Source organism: Hordeum vulgare, chromosome 6H (assembly GCF_904849725.1).
Source record: "Hordeum vulgare subsp. vulgare chromosome 6H, MorexV3_pseudomolecules_assembly, whole genome shotgun sequence".
In the NCBI taxonomy this organism is placed as follows: domain Eukaryota; kingdom Viridiplantae; phylum Streptophyta; class Magnoliopsida; order Poales; family Poaceae; genus Hordeum; species Hordeum vulgare.
In genome coordinates this window covers 121,818,189-121,828,805 of record NC_058523.1, presented here as the reverse complement: position 1 = coordinate 121,828,805, position 10,617 = coordinate 121,818,189, and positions in this window count along the sequence as shown.

Here is a 10,617-nt window from a genome sequence, read left to right as displayed (position 1 = left end):
AATTGGTAGCTAAATGAGCGGCTTGATTTGACATTTTAACCTTCGGGACGGCTTGCCTGGTCCTTCTTGCAACAAACTTTTCTGAGGAACTGAAAGAAATTGGAATTACCTCAACATCGTCCGTTTGCCTCGCTTCAGAGTCGCCCTCGGAAGAAGGCATCTTAGCGAGTTCGGTAAACAAGCGGCCAAGTGAGTCAAGTTCTACCTCACACATTTCTCCTGAAGATGAGCGAGAAGCACTACAAGAAATTTGCTCATACATGATGTTTTTTAAAATGTCGTTGATGAATTCGTCATAAATCTATGACGATTTCATCCGAGATTGCCGTAAGCCATTTGAGGGGATCAAATCTACATATAAATTACGACGATGTGAGTCTAAAACGTCGTAACCACATAAGATGAGATCGTCATAATTTTTACGACGATTATAAAAACATCGTAACATGATGTAACATAATTTTACGACGATTACAAAAACATCGTAAAATGTATTGAATTTTTTTATATCACTTTTCTGTTGGCTATTTTTTCATCTTACTTTTCTGTTGGCTATTTTTTTTTCTTACTTTTATAGGCTTGCTAATGGGCTTGTCCACATCGTGTGCACCACTACGCCATTTACAAACCCTGCTGGCAAAAATTCAGCGCTGATGGGACTCGAACTCGAGAGCTCTGCGCCAACCGCGACTACGCTAGCCACTGCGCTAGCCACTAACTTCTGTTAGTTGGATACAACTCAACCAATATATAGTAAGTTTAGAAAGATATCCCTAATTAAGATAGATACAAGCGCGCAGAGCGATGCAGTTTTCAGAAATGTTGCGGCGGCGGATCTGGTGACCGCGGCGGTGGCTGATGCGGAGGTGGCCGGCGGCGGGGGCTGATGCGAAGGTGACCGGCGGCGGTGGCTGGTGCGGCCGTTCCCAACGGAGGGGGCTGGTGCGACCGTGCCCAATGGAGGGGGCTTGTGCGGGGGCGCTGAGCGGCAGAGGGACCTGGTGCGGGGGCGCGCGCTGAGTGGCGGAGGGAGCTGGTGTGGGGCTCTGAGCGGCGGAGGGAGCTGGTCCGACGGCGAAGGCGCACACTTCTTCCCCTGCTTCTTCCCCTGCTCTGAGCGGCGGAGGTATGTTTACTTCTTCCCCTGCTCTGTCTGTCTGTTTGTTGTCTTGGAAGTTGTTGCAGTTTACCCTCTGCCTTGGAGCTGAAGTTGTCTTGGAAATTATGTGCACAATATCTGGTACTCTATCAACTCCTTGGACCTGTTGTCTGTCTAGTCATGGCTGAAGCCTTGTAAATGAATTAAATCATGTTGCTACTACTATTTTGTATGTTGTCTTGGCAGTGGCTTAGCAGTGTAGTGGCATGGCACTAGCAGCTTAGATCTATTGCGGCAGCCGTTGCAACAACAAATGTTGGCCAAAGTATACGCTCTGCGCCAAATAATCATGTCACTATGTATTCTAATAAATACAGTATAATCACATAATCGGGGAATTCCCTATGTCTGAATTTTACCTGGAAGAGAAAAATAGAAGGAGTGGGAGACTTTGTCTTTGTCCGTGGCTATATAGGCAGCTTGACCAGTATATTGTAAAAGAAGACACGGGAACACAACCGTCGTGAAAGCAATCTGCGTTTCGAAATGATAAACGATGTTAGCAAGCACCAGCAAGCAAATAGACTGATGTATGTACTCATGTGAAAGTTATATTATAGAAATGTAAATCTACTACCTGCACGAATATAATAATGAATGCATTCCTACTAAAATGAAGATTAAAATATGCATAGTGAAGGACTATCACAACCAACAAATGGTACCTGAATAGCTTGCACAGGAAAATATGACAGGTCAGCGAATAGAGCTTTTGTCCCTGCAGCATGAGCAAAAAAGTCTGCATTGGCATGGCACTAGCAGTGGCATATCCATGGAGGGACAGTGTCTGCAATGGCATGTGCAGATCTTAGATGAATATGCCGTGGTGAAAGTAGGGCCCGGGGCTTAACAGTGCCTGCATCTACATGTTTTATATTTATATTTATACTTGCTGAAAGTAAAGGCCGTGGCAAGAATTGTTCTCTAGGTTTGGTTTACTTTTTGCTAGCTACTGTTGGTCTCTGAGCTTTTATTGATGCTAAGTTGCAACATTTCTTGGTCTTTGACAGATGGACATGAGCTGGATTAAAGGAGTTAGAAGGCTTTCCGCTGAACATACAAAAGGAGTCGAAGAATTTATGCAATTTGTTCGCAGAAGTGCTGCTGAGGATGCTCATGTTCTTTGCCCATGTCGGAGCTGTCTCAACCGTGCACAACAACCTCTAGGAAATGTAGAGTCTCATCTGTTGATTTATGGGATGGCAAGCACATATGATCGGTGGGTCTATCATGGAGAACCTTTACATGCTGAAGCTGAACCTGAACCTGAACCTGATGCAGACCCACACCATGTTGCTGAAGGCAATGATTTTGTACAAGATGATCCGCCAGCGGGTGCTGGTTTTGAGGAGGGTGGAAATGAAGATGACAGAATTCCTGAGTTGTTAAAGAATTTCTAGAATTTAGAACCGCAAGGTGATCGAGAGAAGACAATCTTTGCCGAGTTAATAGAGGAGGCGAAGCGCCCAGCTAGTGATGGTGGTAAATTGTCCAAATTTTTCTTCACCGTGAAGTTACTTCACACCAAGTCTTTCTACCGGATGACCAATGTTCAATTCAACGGATTTCTCAGTATCATGACCTTGCAATATCCAGATAGCGAAATTCCCAAATCTTATGATGAAGCATTGAGTATAATCAGCACATTGGTACTTGGCTATGTTTCAATCCATGTCTGCCCGAATAACTGTGTCTTGTTTCGGAAGCAGTTTGCCCACTACGACGAGTGTCCAAAATGTAATGCCTCCAGGTGGAAAAATGCTGATGGGAAGAAGCGGATACCGGTGAAGGTATTGAGGCACTTTCCTTTGATTCCAAGTCTGCAGAGGATGTTTATTTCGAAGAAACAACCGGAGGAGGTACAATGGCACAAGCTAGATCGGAAAGCCGTGGAGGGTGAACTCAGCCATGCAGCTGACGGGAGGCATGGAAAGAGTTGGACAAATTAGATAAAGAATTTGCCACTGATCCAAGGAACTTTAGACTCGGCATTGCCGGTGATGGTTTTAATCCATTTGGAAAGATGAGCACATCCTATAGTATGTGGCATGTATTTGTGATTCCATACAACCTTCCGCCATGTGCATGTATGGATCAGTCCAACGTCATGATGGTGTTGCTGATTCCGGGTCCAAATTCTCCCGGCAAGGATTTTGATGTCTTTATGGAGCCCCTCGTAGATGAACTGCTCCTGCTATGGAAGGGTGTACTTACATATGATGCCGGAAGTCCCAAAAATTTCAATCTACGTGCTGCGATCTTATGGTGCATCCATGATTACCCGGCGCTGCACACTTTATCGGGGAGGACCACAGGGGGGTATCAAGCATGCGTTCGTTGTGACAAGGACCCTTGCTCAAAGAGAATAAGGAGCAAGATATGCTTTACTGGGCACCGCCGTCTTATTAGTCGCAGCCATCCTTGGCGGAAAAGCAAGGATTTTAACGGCGAGACTGAAACTCGCGAGAAGCCAGCACAATTCACTCAAGAAGAGCTTGAGCAGCAACTTGACAAGGTCAAAGATGTGAGACCAGGAAAGCATGGAAAGAAAAGAAAGCGTCAACAGGGTTAATGTTGGGACCAAAGGTCTATTCTGTGGGACCTCCCGTACTAGAAACACCTGAAGTTCAGGCACAATCTCGATGTTATGCACATCGAGAAAAACATATGTGAGAATCTGCTAGGGACATTTCTGAATATTGAAGGAAAGACAAAGGACACGGTTAACTCCAGGCTAGATTTGGAAGACATGGGCATAAGCGAAGATTTGCACCTACAGCCTTCTGAAGACGGAGAGTCATTCGAAATGCCAGAAGCATGGTATACGATGGCTAAAGAAGAAAAGCTTGCATTCTGTGAATATATAATGAATGTGTGATTTCCAGATGGGTACGCCGCAAACCTAGCATAATGTGTTTCTCCTGATGGATGCAAGCTTCAAGGCCTGAAAACACATGATTGTCACATCCTGCTCCAAAGGATTTTACCGGCGGGACTCCGAGGTTTGATGAATAAGGAAATATATGAAGCGGTTGCTGAGATAGGGAATTTCTTTAAAGAGTTGTGCTGCAAAACACTAAAGCTAGATGTTCTGAAAAGACTTGAAAAAGAAATCCCAATTATCCTTTGCAAGCTCGAGAAGATTTTCCCTCCATCTTTCTTCACTGTAATGGTTCATTTGGCCATCCATTTACCTGAAGAGGCAATGCTTAGAGGACCTGTACAATACAGCTGGATGTACCCGATCGAAAGAAGGCTGCTTACACTGAAGCGGAATGTGCGAAACACGGCGAGACCGGAGGGATCCATTGCCGAAGCATATATTGTCGATGAGTGCTTGACATTTTGCTCGAGGTACTTTGACGATGTGGAAACGAGATTTAATCGACCGGGTAGAAACAGAGAGCGGGATGATTCACAAGGTGGTGATCTCTCGGTTTCAAGCATGGTGTGAGCTTTCTTGGAGTTTCAGATTACGTGCCTGCTGGTAATGACTATGACAAGATGGTTTGGTATGTCCTCAGAAGTTACCCTGAGGTTCAACCCTATATCGAGTATGGCATCTCTTGTGCACTTAATTGTATCATTTTTCTCTGGTTGGAATGAACACATTATTTAGGCCTGATGCTTTAATTTATTATTTTGTTGGCATTACAGCTTGTGCAAGGAAGAGCTGAACCAGCAAGGTATCATCAATGTTGATAAATGCCTTGCGAAGGGATTTTCTCAATAGTTTAAGACTCATGTGAGATATTTAGCATTTGATCAATTTACACATAATTTTCCATGTGTGTTATTCACCCTGGTTTTATTTGTGCAGATTGGAAAATTACATGAGAAGAACAATGTTACTGATGATCTCTTTGCCTTGGCATGTGAACCGGATAAGCGAGTGAGATTGTATTCTGCGTGTATTGTTGATGGTGTCCGGTACCACACTGTTGACCACGAGAAAGATCGAAAGTCACAGAATAGTGGAATTTTTACCGAGGCAGAACATGAAGGCGCTGACATCGACTTCTATGGTCAGCTCAAAAGCATCATAAAGCAGCAGTACAACACTATCATAGGTGTCCGTCGTTCGGTCGTCTTATTCCGTTGTGACTGGTTTGATCTTAGTTGCAAGAAAACCTACACAGGATTCAATGATGATGGACACTTCATAAGCATTAACACTGGAAAGTGTTGGTACAAGAATGATCCTTTTATTCTAACAACACAAGCAACAATGGTATTCTATGTGCCAGACACTCGTTTGCTTGGAAATTGGCGAGTTGTGCAAAAGTTTCAGCATAGGCATTTGTGGAGTGTGACTGAAAATGAAATAGGAGATGGTCCCGGTGGTATCGGGCTATCATACCAAGATGATGAGACCCCAGAAGTTCCAGTGCAATCTCAAGAAGCCAATGTGCAAACCAGATTGCGAAGGGACAGGGAAGTCGTGTTTCTTGAGGCTACAGTGGTAGAAAGAATGAAGAAAAGGAGGAAGGAGGTAGTGGATGGTTATTAAAGCGAGGATGATGAAGAGATTGGGAGTGACGATACAATCCTCCAATATTGTAGAGACGGTGAGAATGATATCGACGATGACGAGTAGCGTAAGGAAGATTGTCTTGGTTGTAGTTCTCTTCTGTTTTTTTTAGAAATAGTTCCCCTCATGTATCAGTGTAATATCATCGACGACGAGAATGATACCTGAACTATGTATTTCACTGTGAGCATGTATCAGTGTTTTTTTTAGAAACAGTTCCCCTCATCATCAGGCTCTTTTGCAACTAGTATCACTATGAGCATGTATTTCACTGTAAGCATGTATCAGTGTTATGGTACACAGTTTTGTCTTCTAGCTCTTTTGCAACTTGATTCTGTAATAAACGTTGTACTTGTCAAACTGGGTATCTTTTGCAACTTGACTCTGTAATAAACATGGTACTTGTCAAACTGGGTATCTTTTGCAACTTGATTCTGTAATAAACATGGTACTTGTCAAACTGGGTACCATCATCTGATTTAATAACACAGAGATAACAAGATTTAATAACAGGGTACTTGTCAAACTGATTTAATAACAGGATACCAGCATACTTGTCAAACTGATTTAATAACAGGGTACTTGTCAAACAGGGTACTTGTCAAACTTGATTCTGATCAAACATAAACCAGTAAACAGGGTACCATAACATAACACCTAGATAACCAGGGTACCATAAACTGGGTACCATAAAACCAGTGCCATAAACAGTGTAATATTATCTTACATAGCTAGTACCATAAACTGGGTACCATAACACCATAGCCAGTACCATAAACTAGGTACCATAACACAAGTGCCATAACACCTAGATAAAAGTACCATAACACTAGCATAACCAATACCATAACACCTAGCATAACCAGTACCATAATACCTAGATCACCCTAAACTAGTTTAGTAACTATAATTTTGAGTCCAGCAAAGTGACGGTGGAACCAAAACACAAAGATATCTCCCCTCCTCATCTTGGTCTTGTCCACAACATCCTTCCAATTGGTTGTTATGCTAGCACCCTTGTTCTTTGCCTTGCTGAAGATCATCCTAACTTGAGCAATGTTCTTCACCTTGTAATAGACCTCAAGAGAATGTTCTTCTTCCAAGGCAAGACGCTTTTTGATGTGTTGAGTGGTGTACGGCTTGTTGAAGTACTACACACAAAAAACATGGGCAACTTGTAAGAAAGAAACTTCAAGACAACTTATCAAAAAGGCAACTTCAAGGCAACTTGTAAGAAAGGAAACTTCAAGACAACTTACCATTTTTGCCTTCTTAGGTATCACGTGAGCTTCTTGAATTGTGCATACATAATCTGGTATGGTTGGCGTTCGATCATGAACTCGGCGCTTCAACTTCTCAACTTGTGAGGGCTTCAAGGCAATTTTGTTTGCATACACACAATGTCTATCAAAAGCAGCATTTCCTGTTTTCTTGGGACCTCTTGTTGTCATCTTGACAGCAGGCCTGGGAGCAGCCTCATCATCGGAGCTAACTAGGATGACCTCCGTCAGCCTATGAATACAAAGAATTTGAATAGACAAGTTAGTCATGGAACGAACACATAATATGCAGATGGTAGCATAACAGAGTGATGAGACAAACAAGCTATGTGTTGAGCCAATGAAAAAAGAGGCACTCGGCCAAAAGAAGATGGACAATAACATTAGGCATGTAGAAGGCAGCATCATAATTGTAACAACAGGTCATTTTCTTCAACACAATACATATTTCAAGAGTTATGAACTCCTAAGATCAGTCAATAAGCAGATTCACTCAAATGCAAGAAATCACAGAGAAAATAAACAAATCTTTTCCAGTAAATAAAATACCCACAGAAAAGGAAATACACTGTATGCTTGATCAGATCGATGATAAGTTTGCACTTGGGGTGACTTACTTTGAACATAGCCATCTTTATCAATAAAAGAACTTTTCTGCTTTGGGATACTGAAAGGACATGAATCTAGCTAACATATACTATTGAATATAAGACAACCCAACTAATCAACATAGATGAGTTCTACCAATACGGCAATATGATTTGAACATATGTGCCTACTACCTTTTGTTACTTGAACACCCAGACTAGAGACACAGGAAAAAAGAAAAGCTCCAGGAAACATGACAGGCAAAACATGAGCTGCTTGCTTAATACAACAGTATGAGAAAGGAAGGCATTGCACTCCTGCCATTCACTCGAACCTCCAAGAAACAACAGGCAAAACATGAGCTGCTTGCTTAATACAGCAACCAATTTCATGTTTGTTCAAATAAAAAGAAATAGCCAAACGGAGGGTACAAACAGGAAACAGTTTGGAGTGTACCTACCTATCTATAGGCATGGAAATGAATTAACTGATTTGGAGTTTCAGTTAACATTTTTTAGCCCATTCTTCTCTGAAAATAGAGAACTAATTTTCCCTTCACATTTAGATGGAATGCAAAACTACAAAACAAGCTATAGGTTTTCCTTTTTGGTAGTTATGAGGAGAACAATTCTGACTGATGGCATGTTTGATTTGCAGTTCCCTGTTTCGGAATGCGAAACAGAAGCAAAAACATGACTGCATTCATTAGAAGGTGTCGGTCCATGGAGAAAAACACCGCAGCAGACCAGAGGCCTCGCATCATGCACACACACATCAAGCGGGAGCCGGGAGGGAAGTTACCGCGAGGAGGTCCTCGATCCAGAAGGACGGCCCGTCGCCTGCGTCGTGGTGGTGGTGCTCCTCGCCGGCGTCGCTCGCCACCGACCCGTCCGCCATGGGTTGCAGCTGCACGGAGGCGCAGACATTCAGATACGTGGAAAACACCACTCGCATGGCATCCTACCAACAAAGAAGGAAAAACAGAGGAAACTGGCATGCTACCAACAAAGAAGGTACATACAAGAGGACACATGTCTTACTGTTGACATATTTCCAAAATAACAAGCACACATGTCCCTTTTCAGAATATATGCATTTTTATATGCAAGAGGACAAGCCTGGCATAATCAGGATACTATTTGAAAATGCACGCTACTGCAAATCGTTTTTACATGTATTTCTAAGACTCCACCTAAAAGGACAGACCCGGTGCTAGTAGCTCTCACACCAGGTGGGGTCTGGGGAAGGAAAGGATTATACGAGGCAAGCGTTGCCCCTAAGACCTAATACAGAGAAATTTAAATGTCGTCCACGTCCATGGGGACAAAACTGGACATTTGTTGAAACACAACAAATCTTACCACCCAAAACTCAAGTCAAGTCCCCACGGAGACTCTCCTGGGGTGTAGTCCGCATTAATCTGCGGGGATGTCTCATTCCTACCTAAGAGCGGACAGTTAAGAGATGGACCGGTAGCCAAGACATGAACACCGTTTTCTAAAGTAAAACACAAAACATCGGTAGCCAAGACATGAACAGAGCATACACACTCATAAAAATTCTGAAGTAATAATAATGGGTCATTATTAAGCATACAAATAGATGAAAGAAAGTGATCCCGTATCCACAAATTGCACCACAAAAAAGTCCTAGTAAGAAACGATCAAACGAAGCACGTGGACAGCCACTCCTAAGCATTATTAGTTGCCCAGATGCAGCATAGTTACTCTTTTTAGATTTTCACATAATGGAAGCTTTTCATGTGCAACCAGTTCAACTCTGGGCCCGTGGCTCGAGGATGCGCACAGCCAAACTACTCTTTCTAGATAAGGCAGCAGGGGAACTAGATGATTATCCTTCTAATAACATTGGAAAGCAACGCTGCCAAGTAACACAATGATTCCTATATTGTATTCCGCAAGGTACACGGATGATACAAGCGAACCATCTCGTATAAGACCTGGCAGACGAAAGCCCCAAAGGCCAAAATACCATACACACAGTAATGCCAAATACATACCTGAGCCCAAGCTTCAACATAATAGCACCATATACCTCCAAATGATTGGAACTAAGATGCAACAAAATAACCAAATACAACACCAGGGCCATGAATAATGCCCCTATCATGCAACTAAAGATAATTATCCGATTCCACGCATGACAAGATCAGGATTCACAACCAAAAGCAGGTTCATGCTTCGATTCAAACCCCAAAGCACACAAGGCAAAGACCATCGCTTAATAATTAACATAATTAAAACCATTCCCTTTCTCAAGTAGGCATTTCAAAACAAAGTGAAGAAAGCAAGTGAGCAGAGCACACAAATTGAGAGCACACAAGTACTCATAAAAAAGGATGAGTATGTGAAGACAAGAGGCATTCTCCTCCCTGGCCTTGCCGTATCTTATGACCCAAAACTCAAGTCAAAGAGCATCTAGTGGCCGACCCCGAGCACAACCTAGAACTCTTTTTTCGGGAGGAGAAGCACTGTGATAGTCTAGGGAGGAGAAGGAGGTCTTGTATAACACATGAACCCACAAAATAACCACACCTACTGATTTATGTGTTTGATTTAAAAATTGTCCAGACCCGAAGACGACTCCAACTAACCCATGAATTTTGGTGCCAACCCAAAAGTGCCACGTACGGTATATCCTAAAGACTGTTGGCAGGAGATCAACCACCTTCTGCATGGATTTGGCAATTCAGTGAAGCTACCAACTATGGCGACGGTTGCTTCGTGTTCCCCTCGGAAACAGGAATAATTAAAACAGAAATTTGATCTATTCGGTCGTAGACCTGTGCTCGCACAGACTGCAGAATTGTTTTTTTACAGATTTTCATTTGATAAGCTTGAAAGCACACTTTGCATCAAAACCCAAAGAAAGTCCCAGATATCTTCATCCACCACCTCGGTGGTTCAAGAGGAGGCAGCAGCAAGGCTACTGCATGTGGTACATGTACATCTCCTGCTGCTCTATCTCTCTTCCCACAACCATGGTGATTACAACAGATCGAGGAAGAAGAGCACCTGTTGCTCAAGACAATTAGGATT